The 26,037-nt window shown below is 43.8% G+C and overlaps 1 protein-coding gene across 6 annotated transcripts in view; it reads left to right on the top strand.

The window, feature by feature from the left end:
• The first annotated feature begins 517 nt into the window (after positions 1-517).
• The window catches only part of LOC110497719 (disheveled-associated activator of morphogenesis 1), a 78,117-nt gene continuing 52,597 nt past the window's right edge, over positions 518-26,037 (top strand). For 2 of the 6 annotated variants that reach the window (XM_021574027.3, XM_090211093.1), the window contains exon 1: positions 518-921. The gene's annotated coding sequence lies outside the window, so the exon portion shown is untranslated. Of the gene's footprint in view, positions 922-20,607; positions 21,270-26,037 lie in introns of those variants that run through there. The other 4 variants (XM_021574026.3, XM_021574030.3, XM_021574028.3 and 1 more) reach the window with 2 other exon arrangements.

Genomic DNA, 26,037 nt, shown 5'->3' on the forward strand with positions numbered 1-26,037 from the left:
TAATGAAACAGCAGGGAGCAGGTCTCGAACCCTCGACCCGAGGTCCGGCGCGCTATCGACTGTGCCGCAAAAGCATGCTCGTGGGGCAGGGACGATTTCCGCGCTTATAAACCCAGGGTCGTTACACTATAATTCTATTATATTCTATACCATATATATGCCTGTCAGATGAAGATGTCATGTTGATTTGTCACATTGTCTTGTAATCTAGGCTCTCAATCAACCATTTACACATCTGCTTTTTTTCACCAAGTGATAGCGGCGCACCATTCCTCTGGAACGACATTTCCCATGAAAACATGAGCTTTGTAATTAATCGTTGGTCTGTGAGCGCTGACACCAAGACAGTACCAAAGACAGTACCAAAGACAGTACAGCAGAAACAGCTTCTCCATTAGAAATACCAGATCACGCTTGTAGGCGATGTCATGGTGACGTTAGCTGGCTGAAGTTATGCGCAGAAACACGTCTTCGGTCTAACGGGTCGTTTTGCACCGAACTGCGCATGTGCAAAGGCACTCGTTCGATATAAAGTTGTTTTGACAAAAATGTAAACGTGTCAGTTTGTCACTTTCACGAGGTTGGAGTAATAACATGTCCAAGTAGATAAGATATTGGCTCGAATCTAGATTGTGCCTTTAAAATTCGAGAAAATTAACATCTAAAGAAGAATTGTTCACTTCTCTAACTTCTCAATCCCAAAACCCCTACCTATCCTGCTTGGTCTGCTTCACAAGCATTCCCGGAAGCCTCGCGATCTTGAGCCTTGGGTTTAGACTCTGTGCTTACACAATGGCCTGTGCTGACACGGGCTAAAAGGGATGATGTCACCTGCAACAGCCCTATGATTATTGTGTTAAAGGGGAATACACAACCATAAAGCACCGATCGAACTGCTTCAATTATGGATTTGTTTACAAGGTAAGCTAAATCGATATTAGATAACTAGCACGATGACGGTGGTGTATTTTTTTCCCCCACATACAAATATATTCCAGATACATTTTTAACATATTTACGGCAACAGATCGACACAGATGAGACCCGATGACCGAGGATCAGCTAGATGGGTGGGACGAAGGGATAAAACATGCAAATTCGATTGCAAATGAAAGATCTATGTATACCGCCGCCACATTTTGGATGCAAAACTGCACAGTTAAAGGCGATTTGATTACCTCGGTATGTGAAGAATGTCTTTACGCGGTTTCGAGTGTCGTGTGTCTTTTGTATCAGTTCGTGTATTTATGCGGGCTTGTGGCGAAGAAGCCGGTGTTATATCTCTGGAACTGGTGTTCGCATGCAATGCAACTATAGTAGGCCTATACAAGTGAATGCTTTGATCTGTTGTAATTTTATTAATGCAGTGTAGCCTAAACCTGTTTTTTTGTTTTGCAATTAGGCCTACAGTGTGATTATGGTATGAATGATCGAGATTGGGAACAAGTTAGATATATGCATTCACAACGTGTATTACTCTACTGTTCCAACTGTAATTTGCCTATGTATGTAATTTCCCTTGAACGTCAGTTAGAAGCTACACTACATTACCAAAAGTATGTGGACACATGCTCATAGGACATCTCATTCCCAAATCATGGGCATTAATATAGAGTTGCCCCCCCCCCCCCCCCCCCCCCCCCCTTTGCTGCTTTAACAGCCTCCACTCTTCTGGGAAGGCTTTCCATTAGATGTTGGAACATTGCTGCGGGGACTTGCTTCTGTTCAGCCACAAGAGCATGAATGAAGTTGGGCAATTAGGCCTGGCTCACAGCCGAAGTTCCAATTCATCCCAAAGGTGTTTGATGAGGTTGAGGTCAGGGTTCTATGCAAACCAGTCAAGTTCTTCCACACCAATCTCAAAAAAATATGGACCTCGCTTTGTATGGACCTTGCTTTGAACGGGGGCATTGTCATGCTGAAACGGGAAATGGCCTTCCCCAAACTGTTGCCACATAGTTGGAAGCACATAATCGTCTAGAATGTCATTGTATGATGTAGTGTTAAGATTTCCCTTCACTGAAACTAAGGGGCCTAGCTCAAACCATGAAAAACATCCCCGGACCGTTATTCCTCCTCCACCAAACTTTACAGTTGGCACTATACATTCAGGCAGGTAGCGGTCTCCTGGCATCCCCCAAACCCAGATTTGTCTGTCAGAGTGCAAGATGGGAACGCGTCCAATGGACTGCTCCAGAGTCCAATGGACTGCTCCAGAGTCCAATGGACGCAAGCTTTACACCACTCCAGCTTGGCATCGCACATGGTGATGTTAAGCTTGTGTGCAGCTGCTCGGCCATGGAAACCCATTTCATGAAGCTCGCGACAAACAGTTATTGTGCTGACGTTGTTTCCAAAGGCAGTTTGGAACTCGGTAGTGAGTGTTACAACCAAAGGCAGATGATTTTTACGCGCTTCAGCAATCGGCGGTCCTGTACTGTGAGCTTGTGTGGCCTTCCACTTCGAGGCTGCTCATAGACATTGTCTCTTCACAATAACAGCACTTACAGTTGATCTGGGCAGATCTAACAGGGTAGACATGAACTGACTTGGAAAGGTGGCATCCTATGATGGTGCCATGTTGAAAGCCACTGAGCTCTTCAGTAAGGCTATTCTACTGCCAATGTTTGTCTATGGAGATTGCATGGCTGTGTGCTTGTTTTTATACATCTGTCAGCAATGGGTGTGGCTGAAAAAGCCGAATCCACTAATTTGAAGGGGTGTCCGCATACTTTTGTATATACTGTATGGTATATGTCATTCCTATTCCAATATTTGACCAAAGGAGCCTAAATTTACTCCGTGCAAGGATCTTACATGTTCTGTTTAAAGGGCGAATTGGCTCTGGAAGCCAAAACAGCAAAATACTCCATCTGAACTTGAATCGATTCTCAATTGCAGTGCGGTTCTAGAAACATAAATCCCTTTCCCTTATTTAACTATGCAAGTCAGTTAAGAACAAATTCTTATTTTCAATGACAGCCTAGGAACACTGGGTTAACTGCCTGTTCAGGGGCAGAATGACAGATTTGTACCTTGTCAGCTTGATGATTTGAACTTGCAACCTTTCAGTTACTAGTCCAACACTCTAACCACTAGGCTACCCTGCCGCCCCTTTGACCTTGAGTTCATATCAAAATGATTACACAAATGCAAAATACACATTTAATCCACACTGTTTTTACCAGTTTTAATATGGCTGTGACAACATTTTTCAGTGACATGTTTGTGGCGTCTGTCTTCCGTTTACTCACAGGTGTTCAGAGACGCAGATGGCTAATTAGCACAGGTAGTTCACTGTCTTCTGTCTGTTTTCCGTAAACAAGCGCTGTATAACATGGAAATATGGCCGTGTGGGAACCCTAACCCTATAAAGGTGTGTATCTATTGAACCTTTTTGTTTTTTGAAAATGTATTTCTCCCCAATTTGAAAGATAAGATCCTTATGTTTCCAAAACTGTACGGCAAGCGACGCGTGTTAATGTTCAGACCGAGAGTCTCGGCTCTTTAAGTTTTACCATCAACAAGCAAACAAGTTTCTCTCAATGATATATTGTTGTTAGGAAACTGTCTGTAGTTTGTATTCTATACTCTTGCCTTGGGGTCAGAGTAGCAGTGAGGGACATACAAGCAATTCCACAGTAACAGTGATGCTGAGACTCAGATTTTTCACTTTAAAATGCATGTTTGGTAGCAGAATGAGGGCACAATCCGTCATTCTGTCTGTTCTTTAGATCCGCACTGTTCAAGTAAATGTATTTTTGTCAAATTTTCTGTGGAGGTTATGAAAAGTAGTTATTGGTTTAACTTTGCTACCATTTGGTTTTTGTTTGACATAGATTTTAAAGTGAGAGTCTCAGCATCCCTCTTATCGTGGAAGTAAGCATTTCACTGTTAGTCCACACCTGTTGTTCACGAAGCATGTGACAAATCAACTTTCATTTTGATTAAAAAAGGGCCTAGAGGACATTACAACTTGTTTACATGCATCAGTTTTGCCCCTCTAATCCTATCATCAGGTGAGGCATTAAAAATAAAAGATTTAACCAATGTTTGCTGAACCGTCTTGAGCACAATCCACCCCTAATTGCTGTGTGTAATGATGTAGAAGATGGGTGATGTCTTGTTTGCCTCCATGCACTGACGTCCGTGATGTTAGACATGCATAGGCTTGAATGTTCTATCATACGCAAAATAGTCTACATGCTACCCAGAGGTCTCCGATCAAGCCCAAGTCATGCTAATGACAACAAGCCTAGTAGCTCAGTGCTAAATTGTTCTCGTTCTGAAATATGACGGGTATTTTGTAGGGCTGACACAAATCACATGCCTCAGTCAGCCTCACAATCACTTAGATTACTACAGTGCTGTTAATCATCCATTCCAGACCAGGCCCCTCTGTGTGTGTTTTTGTGTCTGTGTGCGGCACTGGATTCTCAGCCTTTTTAATAAGTAATACCTCCGATACTTAACACGCTGAGCACCGGGCAGAAGCCCAAGTCTCTTCCAGGCATCATCAGACCATTCCGTTTAGATGGGTTCCTGTCTGGCTGCCTACGCTGCGCCCCCAGGCTGACATTCCCCCTGGTTCACCAGCCCTGAATCGCAGGTTCCTACTACTGACCTCTCTGCATTCCCCTGTCTGGGGGACTGACTGGGGCTCTAATAGCGTATAGAATCCCACCCTCCCCCTCTCTCTTGTGTGGGTGTGTGTGTATGCACATTTTGTGTGCGTGTCTGGCGTGTCTATTTTGTTATCCAGCAGACAGCCACAAGGGGATTTTATTTAGCTCAATTAGTGAGAGATCTGGAATCGCTGACATGAAGTGTGGGAGTAGCAGAAGCCTTAAATTAAAACCAATGAGGTCATACTGATAGAATACCATAAACACTGTACTGTAGGAGCTATCTCAACGTGAGGGAATGTCACAGCTATGCCAAGATGTGATACCAGAACTTCTTTCCACTACAAGTAACCGATACTGAGCAAGGAGGAGTTCTGTGAGAGATGTTTGTGTTCCTCTGTGATGTTCCCACCCCCCCTCGAACTCATCTAAATCTCTGCTCACAGCAGCCCCAGTCCCAGACTCAGTCATGCACAATGACACCATGATGTATGGGTAAAGAGTCATTAATACCATTAGTATTTAAAACATATTAATAGAACTTAAGTGATGAATGAATGACTGACCTCTAGTCTACCTCTGTGGTGGCAGATGCAGTCTGAGGAGAAGTACAGATGAGCTAGATGGGTGGTAGAGAAATGAGGTAGAGCATTCACCTCTAACTGGGCTAGGTCTAGTTGTTCATAACACGTGCCGGTCTTGAGCTAACTCTATGGCAATTGGGAAAGCCTTTCAAAAGAGCAACATTGAAGCTCTTCCACTAAATGTGTGCAGGAGCTACCTCCGGATATATATATATATATATATATATATATATATATATATATATATATATATAGCGTTTGGCACAGTTCTGGTTGGCACTGTTTTTTCCTCCTAATTTAGTTATGATGATTTAGTTTTTGGAACAGTTTTGTTGCTATGTCAAAACATTGCTCAGGTGAGGTGAGGATAAATGAGGTAACTCACTCAGTGAAACCAAGCCAGTTGTTTTCCTTTCGGTGCTCGCTCAGCTTCCGCCTTTGCCTGTGAACTGCTCTGGAGAATGATTTACCAGTGTACTCTATGCTCTGCTAGACTTTATTGTGTGTGTTTGTGTTTTGCTTTGTGTGTGTTCTAGACTTGCATATTTGCATGTGGTGGAGACAGACATAGCATAAGACAGACATTGCATAAAGGTTGGTGGGTGGTAACACCCTTTGTACAACCCACATTAAAATTAGGCAGATAGAAGGAGCACCAGCATGTGCGGTCGGTGCACCGGGCACCATTTAGTTTTCTGCGTAGGACTAGTATGAAGTGGATGGGACTATCCCAGAGGCCTCTGTAGCCCTGCCCTGCCTGCCTTGCCCCACCCATTGAGCCCAGCCCTCTGTCCGGTGAGGCTCAACAATGGTCCAGTGTAGCTGTTTGAACAACTTCCCATTCTCTGCTTGTGTGCTTCATTGGGGCTGGACAATGGTGTGTCCCGGTGTTATTCATTCTCAGGCAGAGGCGCAGCCAGCCAGTCTGTCTGTCACCCCACCCCACTTCCTCAGTGAGCCTCAGCTCCCCCTAACTCTGGTCCTCTAGCCCAGCTCCCCCTAACTCTGGTCCTCTAGCCCAGCTCCTCCTAACTTAAACCCTCCAGAGGGCTGCCTCAGTGAGCCCAGCTCCCCTCGCTGCTCCCCTAGAGAAGGTTGTCAGCACCCACACAGCATACACAAACGAACACCCCAAAGATGGAGAAGCTTTGCAGACTGTGTTGATAGTACTTTATAGCCAACGGGCAGCTGGAAAGTGTGCCTAATGCATAAAAGGGTTTTTCTTCCTCTCTCTCTTTTTAACTTATGTTAGTCTTTGAGTGGTTGTGACGAGCAAGCAGCTTTGAAATGTTTTCTGCTTTGAGGCTTGTGTGTATGCTTTGAATAATCTTCCGTATTTGGCGAGTGTGTTACAATACTATGCTTTGAATCGTCTTGTTTGGCAACAGGGCAGAGAGAGTGTGAACAGGCATTCATCTTAGAGGTACACATTACATCACCACACTCAGAAACAATGAGACCCTCACGTACAAACTAAGCCGGCTCCTACTCTTATCCCTAACCATGAAGTAACAAGTAAGAACTCTGAAAATCGTAGTTGGGGCAGGAGTGAAACTATGAGCCAGAATGGTTTTCCACAGGGGAAGGCCTAAATGGATTCATGTCTCGTTTGCGACATGCTAACAAAGAGCCCAGGCGGCATTCCACTGTGAATAAGCTTGAAGAGCGTCTCTTGTTTGTCATCAACATTCCACATCACTGACACTGTTGTTCCAAATGGCTGGAAGGGTTCCATGAGTTGAAGCAATGTGCCTTGTCATGTTGCAGTGATACGTGATCGGCATGAATGATTGCTACAGTGTTGCTTCAGTAATGTGACATGCAAAAGGTGACCAAATTTTAAAAAGCGGTGATGTTCATAGCTACCTGACGGCTACCGGTTTGAATGAACAAACTCCCATGCCTGCCTTAATGCTCCTCACTCCGTGGTTGCTGTTTTCACAGACGACTACAGCATTTGCTCACCTATCAATGTTATTGTGAGTGGGGCAGTTTCTGATATGGTGTGTGAGTGATTGTACTATAAATAGTGATGGGGTTTCCAGATGAAGCAAACCAATGGGATTGTTTTTGTAATGTTCACAATAAGAATTGATTTCCCATGGCACATCAAATGGAACCAAGTATTTTTTTTTAACCGTCTGACCATAGGCCTATATGGGCTGTAGGTTCTTTGTAGTGCTTCAAAGGACTCATAATATTGTGTAAGATCATTCAATATGGACATGCTGTGCTTTCTATGCCTCTCAGCCTCTCTGTTCCCTGAATAAGATGATTTATAAGAAATGTTTTCTGTCATATTGGTACTTCTTGTCTGTCTCCTTTGGCTAGATTTTAAACAGAAGGGGGGGGGGGGGGCTGACCTTTCACCATAAAGCACAGGTCCTCCTCAAAGAAGATCATATCCTGCTGACTGAGGTCTGAGACATCCAAGCCTGGGTATCTTTCCAACATAAAACTTACTGTAGTTATAAATGTTCAAATCCTGGATCGGTGAGGAGGATGTCCGGTAGCTCTGATCCTTTCAACAGATGGAAGGAGAATTGATGGCTACTGTCTGGTCTCTGAGTCAATCAGAAGAACTGTCCATGTTGGTCAGGCGTATTGAAATCTTCAAAAGAAACTTGGACCTCCTGAGAATTGAATTTTTAACTACCTCAAGGAGGACAATCTCTGTCTGATCTGTCTAAAGTGTACTGGGTACTAGCCAGCCTCCGCCCAGTACCCTGCCCTGAACTTTAGTCACTGTTACTAGCCAGCTACTACCCGATACTCAACTCTGCACCTTAAAGACTGCTGCCCTATGTACAGTCGTGGCCAAAAGTTTTGAGAATGACACAAATATTAATTTTCACAAAGTTTGCTGCTTCAGTGTCTTTAGATATTTTTGTTAGATGTTACTATGGAATACTGAAGTATAATTACAAGCATTTCATAAGTGTCAAAGGCTTTTATTGACAATTACATGAAGTTGATGCAAATAGTCAATATTTGCAGTGTTGACCCTTCTTTTTCAAGACCTCTGCAATCCGCCCTGGCATGATGTCGATTAACTTCTGGGCCACATCCTGACTGATATCAGCCCATTCTTGCATAATCAATGCTTAGACTTTGTCAGAATTTGTGGGGTTTTGTTTGTCCACCCGCCTCTTGAGAACCACAAGTTCTCAATGGGATTAAGGTCTGGGGAGTTTCCTGGCCATGTACCCAAAATATTGATGTTTTGTTCCCCGAGCCACTTAGTTATTATTTTTGCCTTATGGCAAGGTGCTCCATCATGCTTGAAAAGGCATTGCTCATCATCAAACTGTTCCTGGATGGTTGGGAGATGTTGCTCTCGGACTGATGTGTTGGTACCACTCTTTATTCATGGCTGTGTTCTTCGATTGTTCTTAAATTGTGAGTGAGCCCACTCTCTTGGCTGAGAAGCAACCCCACACATGAATGGTCTCAGGATGCTTTACTGTTGGCATGACACAGGACTGATTGGAGCGCTCACATTGTCTTCTCCGGACAAGCTTTTTTTCCGAATTCCCCAAACAATCGGAAAGGGGATTCTGCAGAGAAAATGACTTTACCCCAGTCCTCAGCGGTCCAATCCCCGTACCTTTTGCAGAATATCAGTCTGTCCCTGATGTTTTTCCTGGAGAGAAGTGGCTTCTTTGCTGCCCTTCTTGACACCAGGCCATCCTCCAAAAGTCTTCACCTCACTGTGCGTGCAGATGCACTCACACCTGCCTGCTGCCATTCCTGAGCAAGCTCTGTACTGGTGGTGCCCCAATCCTGCAGCTGAATCAACTTTAGGAGACAGTCCTGGCACTTGCTGGACTTCCTTGGGTGCCCTGAAGCCTTCACAACAATTGAACCGCTCTCCTTGAATTTCTTGATGATCTGATAAATGGTTGATCTAGGCGCAATCTTACTGGCAGCAATGTCCTTGCCTGTGAAGCCCTTTTTGTGCAAAGCAATGATGACGGCACGTGTTTCCTTGCAGGTAACCATGGTTGATAGAGGAAGAATAATGATTCCAAGCACAACCCTCCTTTTGAAGCTTCCATTCTGTTATTTGAACTCTCCAGCCTTGTCCTCGTCAACACACACCTGTGTTAATGAAAGAATCACTGACATGTCAGCTGCTTCTTTTGTGTCAGGGCTGAAATGCAGTGCAAATGTTTTTTGGGGAAAGTTAATTTGCATGGCAAAGAGGGACTTTGCAATTAATTGCAATTCATCTGATCACTATTCATAACATTCTGGAGTATATGCAAATTGCCATCATACAAACGGAGGCAGCAGACTTTGTGAAAATTAATATTTGTGTCATTCTCAAAACTTTTGGCCACGACTGTACATAGTAATTGAACACTGGTCATTTTAAGAATGTTTACATACTGTTTTACCAACTTCATATGTACTGTATACATATAGGCTCATCCTATATAACTACTGCCGTACACACATTTTCTATTCATATACTGTTTATAATGTCTATAACACTATCCTATACAGTGCGTTTGGAAAGTATTCAGACTACTTTACTTTTTCCACATTTTGTTACGTTACAGCCTTATTCTAAAATTGATTAAACAGGTTTTTATAAATTTGGGAAAATGTATAACAAAAAAACTATCACATTTACATAAGTATTCAGACCCTTTACTCAGTACTTTGTTGAAGCACCTTTGGCAGCGATTTCAGCCTAGAGTCTTCTTGGCTATAGCGTTACAAACTTGTCACACCTGTATTTGGGGAGTTTCTCCCATTCTTCTCTGCAGATCCTCTCAAGCTCTCAGGTTGGATGGGGAGCGTCGCTGCACTGGTATTTTCAGGTCTCTCCAGAGATGCTTGATCGGGTTTGGGCTCTGGCTGAGCCACTCTAGGACATTCAGAGACTTTTCCCGAAGCCACGCCTGCGTTGTCTTGGCTGTGTGCTTAGGGTTGTTGTCCTGTTGGAAGGTGATCCTTTGCCCCAGCCTGAGGTCCTGAGTGCTCTGGAGCAGGTCTTCATCAAGGATCCCTCTGTACTTTGCTCCGTTCAACTTTCTCTCCATCCTGACTAGTCTCCCAGTCCTTGCTGCTGAAAAACATCCCCACAGCATTACACTGCCACCAGCATGCTTCACCGTAGGGATGGTGCCAGGTTTCCTACAGATGTGACGCTTGGCATTCAGGCCATGGTCTGAGAGTCTTTAGGTGCCTTTTGGCAAACTCAAAGCAGCCTGTCATGTGCCTTTTACTGAGGAGTGGCTTCCATCTGGCCACTCTACCATAAAGGCCTGTTTGGTGGAGTGCTGCAGAGATAGCTGTCCTTCTGGAAGTTTCTCCCATCTCCACAGAGGACCAATGGAGCTCTGTCATATTGACCATTGGGTTCTTGGTCGCCTCCCTTCTCCCCCGATTGCTCAGTTTGGCTGGACGGCCAGCTCTAGGATGAGTCTTGGTGGTTCCAAACTTCTTCCATTTAGGAATGATGGAGACCACTGTGTTCTTGGGAACCTTCAATGCTGCAGAAATGTTTTGGTACCCTTCCCCAGATCTGTGCCTCGACACAATCCTGTCTTGGAGCTCTACTGACAATTCCTTCGACCTCATGGCTTGGTTTTTGCTCTGACATGCACTGTCAGCTGTGGGACCTTATATAGACAGGTGTGTGCCTTTCCAAATCATATCCAATCAATTGCATTTACCACAGGTGGACTCTAAGTTGTAGAAACATCTCAAGGATGATCAATGGAAACAGGATGCACTGGAGCTCAATTTTGAGTCTCGTAGCAATGGGTCTGAATGCTTACTTAAATAAGGTCTGCAAATGTATTCAAAATAACACATTTAAATACATTTCTAAACCTGTTTTTGCTTTGTGTGTAGATTGATGAGGAAAAAATATAATTTAATCAATTTTAGAATAAGGCTGTAACATAACAAAAAGTGGAAAAAGTCAAGATTTGATTTGAACCAGGATTCAGACTTTGTTGATGCTACCATACATCATGTGTTTGCACTTTGTATCCTCAATGACACTGGTTTCACCCTCAGTCTGTAGCTTGATTTACTTACATTTACTTACAGTAAATAGGCTATATAAGGGAGCTTCTGAACAATAACAACATGGAGAGGTACAGAGGGAATCGTCAAGTTTGTCTCTTGCTGACTATCGCCAATCAGCTGAGAAATGGTGTGATCGGATGATCTATACATTCCTTTGAATGTTTGTATCCTGCGCACAAACAGGGACCGTGTCCCGATTCTCTACCCTTATGGTGCACTTGACCTCTTCCCATTAAAAGGAAATGACTGATGTGAAGACGTGGTGGAAACTCCCTATGGCCCATGCTTACACCAATCAAATGCTATTTACAGTAAATATGTGCTGAGTGCATAAGTGTACACATCCCAGAGAGTTGGATGCAGGAAGGCTAATAATATTTCTCAGTGGGAACAGTGTTGTTTGGTTATTTAAGATACTGTACAATGCCTTCAGAAGTATTCATACCCCTTGACTTTTTCCACATTTTGTTTTTATAGCCTGAATATATAAAATTGATAACATTTTGATTTTGTGTCACTGGCCTACACACAATACACCATTTAATGTCAAAGTGGAATTATGTTTTTAGAAATGTTTACAAATTAATACAAAATGAAAAGCTAAAACAAATAAGTATTTAACCCCTATGTTATGGCAAGCCTAAATAAGTTCTGGAGTAAAAATGTGCTTAACAAGTGTCATAATATGTTGCATGTACTCACCTTTGTTTGCAATAATAGTGTTTAACATGATTTAACATCTCTGTACCCCACACATAAACTCAGCAAAAAAAGAAACATCCTCTCACTGTCAATTGCATTTATTTTCAGCAAACTTAACATGTGTAAATATTTGTATGAACATAACAAGCTTCAACAACTGAGACATAAAGTGAACAAGTTCCACAGACATGTGACTAACAGAAATTGAATAATGTGTCCCTGAACAAAGGGGGTGTGAAAAGTACCAGTCAGTATTAATTCTGCAGTGCATCTCCTCATGGACTGCACCAGATTTGCCTGTTCTTGCTGTGAGATGTTACCCCGCTCTTCCACCAAGGCACCTGCATGTTCCCGGACATTTCTGGGGGGAATGGCCCTAGCCCTCACCCTTCGATCCAACAGGTCCCAGACGTGCTCAATGGGATTGAGATCTGGGCTCTTTGCTGGCCATGGCAGAACACTAACATTCCTGTCTTGCAGGAAATCACACACAGAACGAGTGGCATTGTCATGTCAGGATGAGCCTGCAGGAAGGGTACTACATGATGGAGGAGGATGTCTTCCCTGTAACGCACGGCTTTGAGATGGCCTGCAATGACAACAAGTTCTGTCCGATGATGCTGTGACACACTGCCCCAGATCATGATGGACCCTCCAAATCCGCTCCAGAGTACAGGCCTCGGTGTAACGCTCATTTCTTCGACGATAAACGCGAATCCGACCATCACCCCTGGTCAGACAAAGACGCGACTCGTGAGTGAAGAACACTTTTTGCCAGTCCTGTCTGGTCCAGTGACTGTGTGTTTGTGCCCATAGGCAACGTTTGTTGCTGGTGATGTCTGGTGAGGACCTGCCTTACAACAGGCCTACAAGCCCTCAGTCCAGCCTCACTCAGCCTATTGCGGACAGTGTTTGCACTGATGGAGGGATTGTGCTTTCCTGGTGTAACTCGGGCAGTTGTTGTTGCCATCCTATACCTGTCCAGCAGGTGTGATATTTGGGTGTACTTGTGCGAGGACAATCAGCTGTCTGTCCTGTCTCCCTGTAGCGCTGTCTTAGGTGTCTCACAGTACAGACATGCAATTTATTGCCCTGGCCACATCTGCATGCCTCCTTGCAGGACCCTGGGCATCTTTCTTTTGGTGTTTTTCAGAGTCAGTAGAAAGGCCTCTTTAGTGTCCTAAGTTTTCATAACTGTGACCTTAATTGCCTACCATCTGTAAGCTGTTAGTATCTTAACGGCCGTTCCACAGGTGCATGTTCATTAATTGTTTATGGTTCATTGAACAAGCATGGGAAACCGTGTTTAAACCCTTTACAATGAAGATCTGTGAAGATATCAGGATTTTTAACTTTTTGTCCTGAATACAAAGCATTATGTTTGGGACAAATCCAACACATCACTGAGTACCGCTCTTCATATTTTCAAGCATGGTGGTGGTTGCATCATGTTATGGGTATGCTAGTCATCGGCAAGGACTAGGGAGTTAAAAAAAAAAAAAAATGGAATAGAGCACAGGCAAAATCCTAACTGGTAACCTGGTTCAGTCTGCTTTCCAACAGACACTGGGAGACAAATTCACCTTTTGTCAGGATAATAACCTAAAACACAGGGTCAAATATACACTGGACTTGCTTATCAAGACGACATTGAATGCTACTGATTGGCCTAGGAACATTTTACACTGCAATTTTAGTTTTAATACTCTATGGCAAGACTTAAAAATGACTGTCTAGCAATGATTAACAACCAACTTGACAGAGCATGAAGAATTGTACAATGTATATTTAGTATTGTACAAAATCCAGGTGTGCAAAGCTCTTAGATTTACACAGAAAAACTCACAGCTGTAATCGCTGTCAAAGGTGATTCTAAAATGTATTGACTCGGGTGTGAATACTTATGTAAATGAGTCATATTTCATTTTCAATAAATTTGCAACAATTTCCAACAACATGTTTTCACTTTTCCATTATGGGGTGTTGTGTGTAGATGGGTGAGACAAAAGGTAGATTTAATACATTTTGAATTCAGGCTGTACCACAACAAGATGTGGAATAAGTCAAGGGGTATGAATACTTTCTGACGGCACTGTGTCTGACCGCTCACTTTAGCATGCTAATGAGGCAGCAGCCAACTGACCAAAGTGCCCTGCTGAGGACAGAGAAAGGGCACAGCCTGTCCCAGAGCACGACTGGGACCCAAACAAAAGCAGTGCCATGTGTTTCAGCCAACTGTAATTCTCACAGTGAGAGGGTTTTCATGTTCTGATGTTTCATGAAACTGTTGATGATTAGTGGTGACATCCTGGTGATGTTTTTCCACCATTTTAATTGATGTAATCCTATAACTAACCAAGCTCTATCCACCACAGCAGACGTGTGTCATCATGTTTGATACAGCTGAAAGTGTGTATGAGTGATTGTGACATTTAAGCGTTATTGAATGTGTCAGATCATGACTCTTAGTGAGATTCGTCTCCAGGGTGTGAAGGTACTCCAGAGTGGTATACTACGAAGCAAGCTAGATCTACTTAGGATTTTAGAAAGCTAGCCAGCTTCAGTTAACTTCACATTCCAGGTCAGGCTTCGTCCGTACTACGACGGTGGATATTGCTCGTCCGCCTGCTGATAACTCTAGCAGGCTTGTAACTGTGCGTGTATGTCGCACATGGCTAGTCGAACACCAGACTTTTATTTGAGACAATGCTTAAACATGAATCCAGTGCCACATTTTAGTTGGTGCCAAAATTTGAACCAAAGAAAAGTTATCTTGCAAATTCAGCAGGCTAAGGTGTGAAATAGGCTTTTAGATGTGCCGTCTTATTTTATTATTTATCGTTAAATGCAGTCTTTAAAAAATATATATTTTTAAATTAACTAGGCAAGTCAGCTAAGAACAAATTCTTATTTACAATGCCTACACCGGCCAAAGCTGGACGACGCTGGGCCAATTGTGCGCCGCCCTATGGGACTCCCAATCATGGTCGGTTGTGATACAGCCTGGATTCGAACCAGGGTGTCTGTAGTGACGCCTCTAGCACTGAGATGCAGTGCCTTAGACTGCTGCGCCACTCGGGAGTGCTTAGCAATGCAAAAACACTTTCCTACTTCTATCCCTACTTCTTCTGTGGAACAGCTTGTTGCGTTGTGGCCATAGACCTAATCAATAGGAGGGTTTTGCAACCTCTAACCCTGGCAAGTTGACTGTTAAACTCATGGGTACACTAGCAATGGCTGCCAGTCTCAACTTGAATGGGAACTGCCATCTATGGATTATACACTGAGTGTACAATACATTAGGATCACCTTCCTAATATTAAGTTTTGCCCTCTGAACAACCTCAATTCGTCAGGGTATGGACTCTACAAGGTGTCAAGCTTTCCTCAGGGATGCTGGCCCATGTTTACTCCAATGCTTCCCACAGTCAAGTTGGCTGGATGTCCTTTGGGTGTTGCACCTTTCTTGACACACGCGGGAAACTGTTGAGCGGTAAAAACCCAGCAACGTTGCAGTTCTTGACACACTCAAACGGGTGCACCTGGCATCTACTCCCATACCAAGTTCAAAGGCACTTAAATATTTTGTCTTGCCTATTCACCCTCTGAATGACACACACACAATCCATGTCTCAAGGCTTAAAAATCCTTCTTTAACCTGTCTCCTCCCCTTCATCTACACTGATTTGAAGTGGATTAAACAAGTGACATAAATAATAATACCTTTCACCTGGTCAGTCTGTCATGGAAAGAGTTCATAATGCTTTGTACGCGCAGTGTATGTCTGGTTGGTTGCAGCTGTCAGTTTGTAAATTTCAAAATACAATCGCGTGAAAAACTTAGTTTGTAAAGCAAATGCTGTGATCGATATTTTAACATAAAAAAAACATTTTCACAGAACTTTGATATAATAAAATATTTAATCAGTCCTCAAATTTAAGGGGATTATGATGCAATCTTTGCGAGGGAGAGGGTATCCTATTTCATTGGTCCTCAACTTGTGGCTCAGACACATTTCAGGATAAATAGAGTTAGCCCTGAGTTAGCCTGCCCCGGAGCAGGTTAGTTCTGAAGGATTCATTGCCATAAAATGTACCTAGCTAAAAGGTGAGCAACTTTCGTGGTAACGGTTATCCAAAGTTGCCTTGCTAACTCCAGAAACTTGATTCGTAGTATAGGGCTCATGCAGGGTTACTGAGGTGAATGTGGCACACCTTCGATGGGTTAGCCTATTCTGTCCAGGCACGCCGAAAGGGAAAAACAAGACACTCCCTTCAAGGAATTGTTTGCAAAAACACAGCTTAGGTGGTTCCAAAACAATGTTGGAATGTCTGGGAGCATGCATAAATATGACTGTGCGCATTCGTCCATCAATGGCGTTCATCTACAGTCTCCACAGACATACTGTACACTGACAGTGTGTCAGCCAGTCCCAGAGAAGGGAATATATATCAAGGCTGGTTTGTTACATTACAACGGTGATGGTGGCCATGTTATTTACTAGGATCCTGGCAGAGAGCAGGCTGGGTGAATGAGACTGAGGGAGAGCTGTCCATAGCTGTCTGGCTATGGACAGGGGAATGTGAGTCTGTCTGACCACTGACCAGTTTGTATCAGCCAGCCACTGAGCCTCTGCAGAATGGGCAGGCAGCCTGAGATAGCCAGACCAGCCCAGGGTGGTGACTGCTGGCAAACACTGGTTCCCTCTCTGAGGCAGTCCAACCCTGCTCTGTGTCTCTATGATGTGGACATAGTTATTTTTCTAGAGGAGAGAGGGGTTTTGCTTAATCTATAGAATAGCTCATGGTTTGTTGATTGCTGACAAATGGCTCCAGTGCCTTTTGATATCATGGGCTACATTTCAATGTAATTACCTTTTTTTTATGTCCACATACTAGTGTAGGCTAGACCACCAGTTAGAAGAGAATGTTGCAAAAGTTATTAAACAGGAAGCCCTTCTTTTTGTGTACGACCACTAATAAATGCTTCGTTGCACAGTATGCGCAGACGAGGTTGCTCTCTGGTGGCCTAGTTAGTTGTCAATTATACGCTGTATTAGAGGTTGACCGGCTATGATTTTAACGCCGATACCGATTATTGGAGGGCCAAAAAATCCGATACCGATTAATCGGCCGATTTATAATAAAAAAATGAAGAGCTGCTGGCAAAATGCACGAAAGTGCTGTTTTAATGAATGTTTATGCGCCTGCTTCTGCCTACCACCGCTCAGTCAGATACTTGTATGCTTGTATGCTCAGTCAGATTATATGCAACGCAGAACACGCTAGATAATATCTAGTAATATCATCAACCATGTGTAGTTAACTAGTGATTATGGTTGATTGTTTTTTATAAGATAAGTTTAATGCTAGCTAGCAGCTTACCTTGGCTTACTGCATTCGCGTAACAGGCAGTCTCCTTGTGGAGTGCAATGAGAGAGAGGCAGGTCGTTACAGCGTTTGTCTAGTTAACTGTAAGGTTGCAAGATTGGATCCCCCGAGCTGACAAGGTGAAAATCTGTCGTTGTGCCACTGAACAAGGCAGTTTAAAATAAGAATGTGTTCTTAACTGACTTGCCTAGTTAAATAAAGGTGTATATATATATATATATATATAAATAAAAAAATCGGCGCCCAAAAATACAGATTTCCGATTTGATATGAAACTTGAAATCGTCCCTAATTAATCGGCCATTCCGATTAATCGGTCGACCTCTACCCTGTATGTGTTGTGATCGAATTATACTGTATTTTTCAACAGCCTAATGAATGTGGCTTTGTACATCTAGAGGGCTTTGTAGAGAGAGAAAGAGAAGCATCTAGAATATTCTGGTAGCAGGAGAAACTCTTTTTTATTCCTTTACTTGGCAACTATCTGAGAAAATAAACATGAGTGTGAATGCTGCTGGGTATTATCTGGGCAAAGGTCTGTCATCCACAGAAACACTAGCATGCTGTTTACTGATTGGAGTGGATGGAGACTTCATGCCAAATGGCACCATATTCCCTATTTGGTGCACTACTTTTGACCAGGGCCCATAGGGCTTTGGTCAAAAGTAGTGCACTATATAGGGTGCCATTTGGGACAAACACAAAATTACTTACTAGGGCTGGGATGATACCAGTGTCGCGATACTTGGTAGGAAACAAAACACAAAGGGAATTTAACTTCCACAGGCAAACAGTCCTAATGTTGGAAAGAAACATCATTATGTTGTCATCCAGAATCACATTTATTTATTTTCCAAGTTATAGCACCCACTATTTTATGTAAAGAAGGTTTTTAAAGGTGCAATGATTTTGATCTGCTTCGTGTAAATTTTTGGGAAAAAATAGCCCAATACTGGTGTCCCCCTACTTGCTGAGTAGCCCCCCGACTTGCTGAGTAGCCCCACGACTGTATGTAGCCCACTGAGTAGCCCCCTACTTACTGAGTAGCCCCCTACTTACTGTCGCCCACTGAGTAGCCCACTGAGTAACCCCCTACTTACTGAGTAGCCCACTACTTACTGAGTAGCCCCCTACTTACTGAGTAGCCCCCTACTTACTGAGTAGCCCACTACTTACTGTAGCCCACTGAGTAGCCCACTACTTACTCAGTAGCCCACTACTTACTGTCGCCCACTACTTACTGAGTAGCCCACTACTTAATGAGTAGCCCACTACTTACTGTAGCCCACTGAGTAGCCCACTACTTACTCAGTAGCCCACTACTTACTGAGTAGCCCACTACTTACTGAGTAGCCCACTACTTACTGTAGCCCACTGAGTAGCCCACTACTTACTCAGTAGCCCACTACTTACTGAGTAGCCCCTTACTTACTGTAGCCCACTGAGTAGCCCCCTTACTTACTGAGTAGCCCCCTATAGTAATTATTGAGTAGCCCACTACAGTACTTACTGAGTAGACCCACTGAGTAGCCCACTACAGAACTTACTGAGTAGCCCCCTACAGTACTTACTGAGTAGACCACTACTTATTGTGGCCCACTGAGGAGCCCCCCTACTTACTGAGGAGCGCCCCTACTTACTGAGGAGCTCCATTTGCTTGCTGAGTAGCCCACTACTTACCTTGTAGTCAGTATAGTGGAGTACTCTACATTTACATTGATATGAGTCAAGTGGGTGAGGTACACCCATCTAGAATGATCCCAAAGGTGCTAGGTCTCAAACAAAGGAACTGTCCCTTTGTAGACATTTAAAATATTGTAATTCTTCTGATTTTATTTTTCTATTTTTATGTTAACATCCATCAGAATCAGATGCAGTGTTTCTTGACAGAGGACAGAGAAGAAACATCAACAACCAGAACTTCCCTCACCACACAACATCTATATAATGTGGTGCATAATTACAGGGTTAGATCAAATAATGTGAATACTGCCAAAGGAGGACAGAATTACAGCCATGGATGGAAAGAAACTCTGTCTGTGTATGAAATGTGAAATGATTAAATAAAATAAATGGTAATGGCTATGATTAGCCCAAAGTGATTAACCACTTGAATCATGATCTAAGTCAAAACATCAGTGGTGGTGGTTGGTTGGAAATGTAGTCTTGAAGCCACCTAATAGAAAGGATTACCTCAGAAGCAGATGTGTGTGTGTGTGTGTGTGTGTGTGTGTGTGTGTGTGTGTGTGTGTGTGTGTCAGACAGACTGGACGGGATGGTAATGTGATCTGTTCTTGGAGAGGAAAGCCCTCATCACTGCCTTGATGGGTAAGTATTCTGGGAAAATTATAGGACATGAACTCTCTGTCTGGTGGATGGAAGGCAAAGGCAGGACGACAGCCATTGTAGCACAATGTACAGTATGTTATGTGCAGTAGGCCTAGTCTGTGAAATGATTAATTGTTGGTGATAGTATTGTAGCTCAATATACTTTAGACTGTAAAATGATTAATTGTCCATGATAGATGTACGTTATGGTGTGTGATTTCAACCTCTTACAAAATAGTTCCTGCTTAGTGAAACCCAATATGAACAGATGGATGATCCGTGTCACTAAGGGTATTGATCTTTCTCTCAGCAGAGTCAATCGAGTAGGAAATGGTTCAGACTCACAACACAACTGCCCTTGATTCTGGTTATAATACTGAAATACACTGCATGGACTATCATCAGCTGTCTGTTTTGAACTGTCTGTTGTAAATATCCACATTCCTTCCCATTGTCTCATTTTAAAAGCCTAGTAGAAGTGTGTTATGTCAGTGAGGCCGTCCTTTTCAGTGATGGTCGTCAGTGGCATATGAATACAAATAATCTTGAAACTATTGGGATAAAAGCTTTATATTATCAGTGCACATCTGCTACCTTAATGTTATCCTCTCCAGGTGTTGTCCTAAGCTTCCGTTTGTAAACTCTCTTCATGAAACAGGGCTGTGCATGATGAGAACAATGAAATGACGCTGAGGAACACACACAGAAGCCTGTGGGAACATTGCATTTGGAGCTATCAGCTATTCTATATCACACAGACATGCAAACATACGCACACACACACACACACACACAACCTCTCTAAGATATCTCTCCCATGATCCAACATTCGTACTCACTCGGAACTCCACTTGGAACAGAAAGAAAGCTGAGAGCAGTGGGAGGAGCCCAGCTCTGACTCTCTCCAATAGAAATACGGCTGGTCACTGGGGGGTGTGGCAGGCCCGGGGAGGAGGGCTGGCTGACAGAAGCGGCAGCAGGAGCCAACATCTGTGTGTTTGTGTGTCTCTGTCCATAGTCTCAGACCAGTCTGGACTGGCTGCCTCTGTGCTCTGTGTAGCCAGTTCGACAGATTGTTTCACTGTGGAGACTTTACGGGATTGGAGTGAGACTTTTCTTGGATAGATTGATAGATCCCAGTGAGACAGTTCTGTGTGATGGATAGTTTGTGACTGATCGGGAGATCTTTTGGGAGCACACAAGGGTCCTGTAGCCTACAGTACGAGGCAATCTATCAGCAGGGAGAGGAGTTGGCTCGACTCTACAGCTACGTGACCACGCTTCACTGACTCAACCCATGGATGTCATAATGCTATGTCCAAGCTGAAGAGGTCTGTGTCTTTTCTGGATAAGGCTGGAGCTGGATGCGTTTCTCTCCTGTTCTGTGATGGTGTGATCTCACTGCTGGAGATGTAGGAAGCCCTATATTCAGCGCCTTTCACACTTTCTAGTCTCTACTATCTCTGTCTGCCTGCCTGTATAGAGCAGAGCAGGCCTCGCTCTGTACTGTGGAGCTTGCTTAACTGCCTGGACGGGACATTATATCATGGCTGTTTAATCATATAAGTGGATCTATTGCTGTAGGGTAAAAAGGTAAGATTGTTAACATCTTTCTAATTGAAAGAGAAACAAAACTCTCCTGGTTGTATCTTATTCTAGGCCAAACAACAAGGTAATAACAACCACTAGTAGCATAGTAATGGGTCACAGTGGAAATCTGTGGCTGCTTATGTTTCATTATGGACAACTAACTGTTAGGGAAGTATGAGTAGTAGGCTACAGGCACAGTGGAATTTAACTCCCTCTGTATTTAGGAAGGTTTGTGCTCAGAATGTGTGTGTCGTGTGACTCAATGGAAAACAACACTCCGTCTGTCTCTATGAGGTGTAAACTGTGAACCCTGAACAGAAAAACTATTATGAATGGAATGAGACTCGTATACATGACAGCCCAGGGTGCCCAACAAATGCACGCACACACACACAGCTTGCATGTCAGATTGTTTATCATAAGTGCACCACTGCACTGTTGATTATTACTGTTTTTAGGACGTCTGGGTGTCATTGTGGTTTTCTAGGAGTTTTTAGCAGTGTTATGTTTGACTGGAACTCTGGTCTGGCAATTGCCATGACTTTGTGTGTTTAAATAGAAGGTGGAGTTTTTCATAACAGCAAAGTGAGTACTAGGGCTAGGCTGTGAGAAAGGTAATAAATGTCAAGTCAATGGGGCCAGGAACTTTGGCCTTGTTCTGGCCTGACTGTTCTGAGTTAGTAGTTGGCATATCCCTACTTTCCAAGGGCAAGGGCCAGCTGGCTGTGTCATGGTTGAATATATCCTCCTTAGTTGCTTAATAACACATCCGTTTCCATGTGGATGGACGGCTGAATGGATGTCGTTAGACGCTTAGCCCCTGTATGATTTTGCAGGAAGCAGCTACGGTCGGTCCCCCCCCCCCCCCACACACACAGCCCAGAGACTCCCACCCATCTCTGATTGGCAGCTGGGGGCCCCATGCATCCGAAAGCTTAGTCTGGAAAAACTCATTACTCACACTGGTCCCTGTTCAATCCCAGCGACTCATCCTGCTGGATTAGCACATGTAATGCAGGGCACTGAATCGGAAACAGCCCTGGCAACAAGGGAAGAGGGCGGGGGTTATCCAAGGTCCTGTGGAAGAGGATGAGCTCAGAAAATCGAATGAAATTAAATATTATTCATCACATGCTTCGTAAACAACAAATGTACACTAACAGTGAAATGCTTACTTATAGGCCCTTCCCAACAATGCAGAGAGAAAGAAAATAGAGAAATAATAGAAACGTAATAATAAATACACAATGAGTAACGACAGCTTGGCTATATACAGTTGAAGTCGGAAGTTTACATACACCTTAGCCAACTACATTTAAACTCAGTTTTTCCACAATTCCTGACATTTAATCTTAGTAAAATTCCCTGTTTTAGGTCAGTTAGGATCACCACTTTATTTTAAGAATGTGAAATGTCAGAATAATAGTAGAGATTTATTTCAGCTTTTATTACTTTCATCACATTCCCAGTGGGTCAGAAGTTTACATACACTCAATTAGTAGGTAGCATTGCCATTAAATTGTTTACCTTGGGTCAAACGTTTCGGGTAGCCTTCCACAAGCTTCCCACAATAAGTTGGGTGAATTTTGGCCCATTCCTCCTGACAGAGCTGGTGTAACTGAGTCAGGTTTGTAGGTCTCCTTGCTCGCACATGCTTTTTCAGCTTTGCCCACTAATTTTCTATAGGATTGAGGTCAGGGCTTTGTGATGGCCACTCCAAAACCTTGACTTTGTTGTCCTTAAGCCATTTTGCCACAACTTTGGAAGTATGCTTGGGGTCATTGTTCATTTGGAAGACCCATTTGCTTTAACTTCCTGACTGATGTCTTGAGATGTTGCTTCACATAATTTTCCTACCTCATGATGCCATCTATTTTGTGAAGTGCACCAGTCCCTCCTGCAGCACTGCACCCCCACAACATGATGCTGCCACCTCTGTGCTTCACGGTTGGGATGGTGTTCTTCGGCTTGCAAGCCTCCCCCTTTTTCCTCCAAACATAACGATGGTCATGATGGCCAAACAGTTATACATGGCTCAAAAAAATAAAGGGAACACTAAAATAACACATCCTAGATCTGAATGAATTAAATATTTTTATTAAATACTTTTTTCTTGTCATAGTTGAATGTGCTGACAACAAAAGCACACAAAAATGATCAATGGAAATCAAATTGATCAACCCATGGAGGTCTGGATTTGGAGTCACACTCAAAATTAAAGTGGAAAACCACATTACAGGCTGATCCAACTTTGATGTAATGTCCTTAAAACAAGTCAAAATGAGGCTCAGTAGGGTGTGTGGCCTCCGCGTGCCTGTATGACCTCCCTACAACGCCTGGGCATGCTCCTCCTGAGGGATCTCCTCCCAGACCTGGACTAAAGCATCCGCCAACTCCTGGACAGTCTGTGGTGCAACGTGGCGTTGGTGATGGAGCGAGACATGATGTCCCAGATGTGCTCAATTGGATTCGGGTCTGGGGAACGGGCGGGCCAGTCCATAGCATCAATGCCTTCCTCTTGCAGGAACTGCTGACACACTCCAGCCACATGAGGTCTAGCATTGTCTTGCATTAGGAGGAACCCTGGGCCAACCGCACCAGCATATGGTCTCACAAGGGGTCTGAGGATCTCATCTCTGTACCTAATGGCAGTCAGGCTACCTCTGGCGAGCACATGGAGGGCTGTGCTGCCCCCCAAAGAAATGCCATCCCACACCATGACTGACCCACTGCCAAACCGGTCATGCTGGAGAATGTTGCAGGCAGCAGAATGTTCTCCACGGTGTCTCCAGACTCTGTCACGTCTGTCACATGTGCTCAGTGTGAACCTGCTTTCATCTGTGAAGAGCACAGGGCGCCAGTGGCGAATTTGCCAATCTTGGTGTTCTCTGGCAAATGCCAAACGTCCTGCACGGTGTTGGGCTGTAAGCACAACCCCCACCTGTGGACGTCGGGCCCTCATACCAGCCTCATGGAGTCTGTTTCTGACCGTTTGAGCAGACACATGCACATTTGTGGCCTGCTGGAGGTCATTTTGCAGGGTTCTGGCAGTGCTCCTCCTGCTCCTCCTTGCACAAAGGCGGAGGTAGCGGTCCTGCTGCTGGGTTGTTGCCCTCCTACGGCCTCCTCCACGTCTCCTGGTGTACTGGCCTGTCTCCAGTTGGCGCCTCCATTCTCTGGATACTACGCTGACGGACACAGCAAACCTTCGTGCCACAGCTTGCATTGATGTGCCATCCTGGATGAGCTGCACTACCTGAGCCACTTGTGTGGGTTGTAGACTCCGTCTCATGCTACCACTAGAGTGAAAGCACCGCATTCAAAAGTGACCAAAACATCAGCCAGGAAGCATATGAACTGAGAAGTGGTCTGTAGTCACCACCTGCAGAACCACTCCTTTATTGGGGGTGTCTTGCTACTTGCCTATAATTTCCACCTGTTGTCTATTCCATTTGCACAACAGCATGTGAAATTTATTGTCAATCAGTGTTGCTTCCTAAGTGGACAGTTTGATTTCACAGAAGTGTGATTGACTTGGAGTTACATTGTGTTGTTCAAGTGTTCCCTTTATTTTTTTGAGCAGTGTATTTTGTTTCATCAGACCAGAGAACATTTCTCCAAACAGTACGATCCTTGTCCTCATGTGCAGTTGCAAACTGTATTCTGTTTTTTTTTACGGCGGTTTTGGAGCAGTGGCTTCTTCCTTGCTGAGCGGCCTTTCAGGTTACGTCGATATAGGACTCGTTTTACTATGGATATATATACTTTTGTACCTGTTTCCTCCAGCATCTTCACAAGGTCCTTTGCTGTTGTTCTGGGATTGATTTGCACTTTTCGCACCAAAGTATGTTCATCTCTAGGAGACAGAACGCGTCTCCTTCCTGAGCGGTATGGCGACTGCGTGGTCCCATGGTGTTTATACTTGCGTACTATTGTTTGTACAGATGAGTGGTACCTTCAGGCGTTTGGAAATTGCTACCAAGGATGAACTAGACTTGTGTAGGTCAACAATTTTAATTTCTGAGGTCTTGGCTGATTTATTTGGATTTTCCCATGATGTCAAACAGAGGCACTGAGTTTGAAGGTAGGCCTTGAAATACATCCACAGGTACACCTTCAATTGACTCAAATGATGTCAAATAGCCTATCCGAAGCTTTTAAAGCCATGACATTTTCTTGAATTTTCCAAGCTGTTTAACGCACAGTCAACTTTAGTGTATGTAAACCTCTGACTCACTGGAATTGTGATACAGTGAAATAATCTGTCTGTAAACGATTGTTGGAGAATATACTTGTGTCATGCACAAAGTAGATGTTCTAACCGACTTGGCAAAACTATAGTTAGTTAAAAAGAAATTTGTGGAGTGGTTGAAAAACGAGTTTTAATGACTCCAACATAAGTCTATGTAAACTTCCGACTTCAACTGTATCTATTGCAGTGGCATTCTGTATAACATTGGGAGTTAGCTAGGATATTGCTGAACAAGAGGGAGGGATCAGGTAGGTGTGTGTGTGTGTGTGTGTGTGTAACTGCATTCCTGCAGGGACCAGACTCTCTGCCTTTTTGGTTATTTAATGAGAAGGATGGAGGAGGGCTGGAGGCATCCCCCTAGGGGCTTTAAACTATGACCCCTTTAGCATTGCCCAGGGGAAATAAGGGCAGATTAGCCTGTCGGCACCCTGCTAATATTGATCTCAGCAACTCTCTAGACCTGGAGTGCTCCACTTTGTAGTCTGAGTGATCTGATCCCAATTGCATTCTGCCAGGAGA

The sequence above is a fragment of the Oncorhynchus mykiss genome, chromosome 19 (genome assembly GCF_057628025.1).
Source record: "Oncorhynchus mykiss isolate SJ-2025 chromosome 19, ASM5762802v1, whole genome shotgun sequence".
Lineage (NCBI taxonomy): Eukaryota > Metazoa > Chordata > Actinopteri > Salmoniformes > Salmonidae > Oncorhynchus > Oncorhynchus mykiss.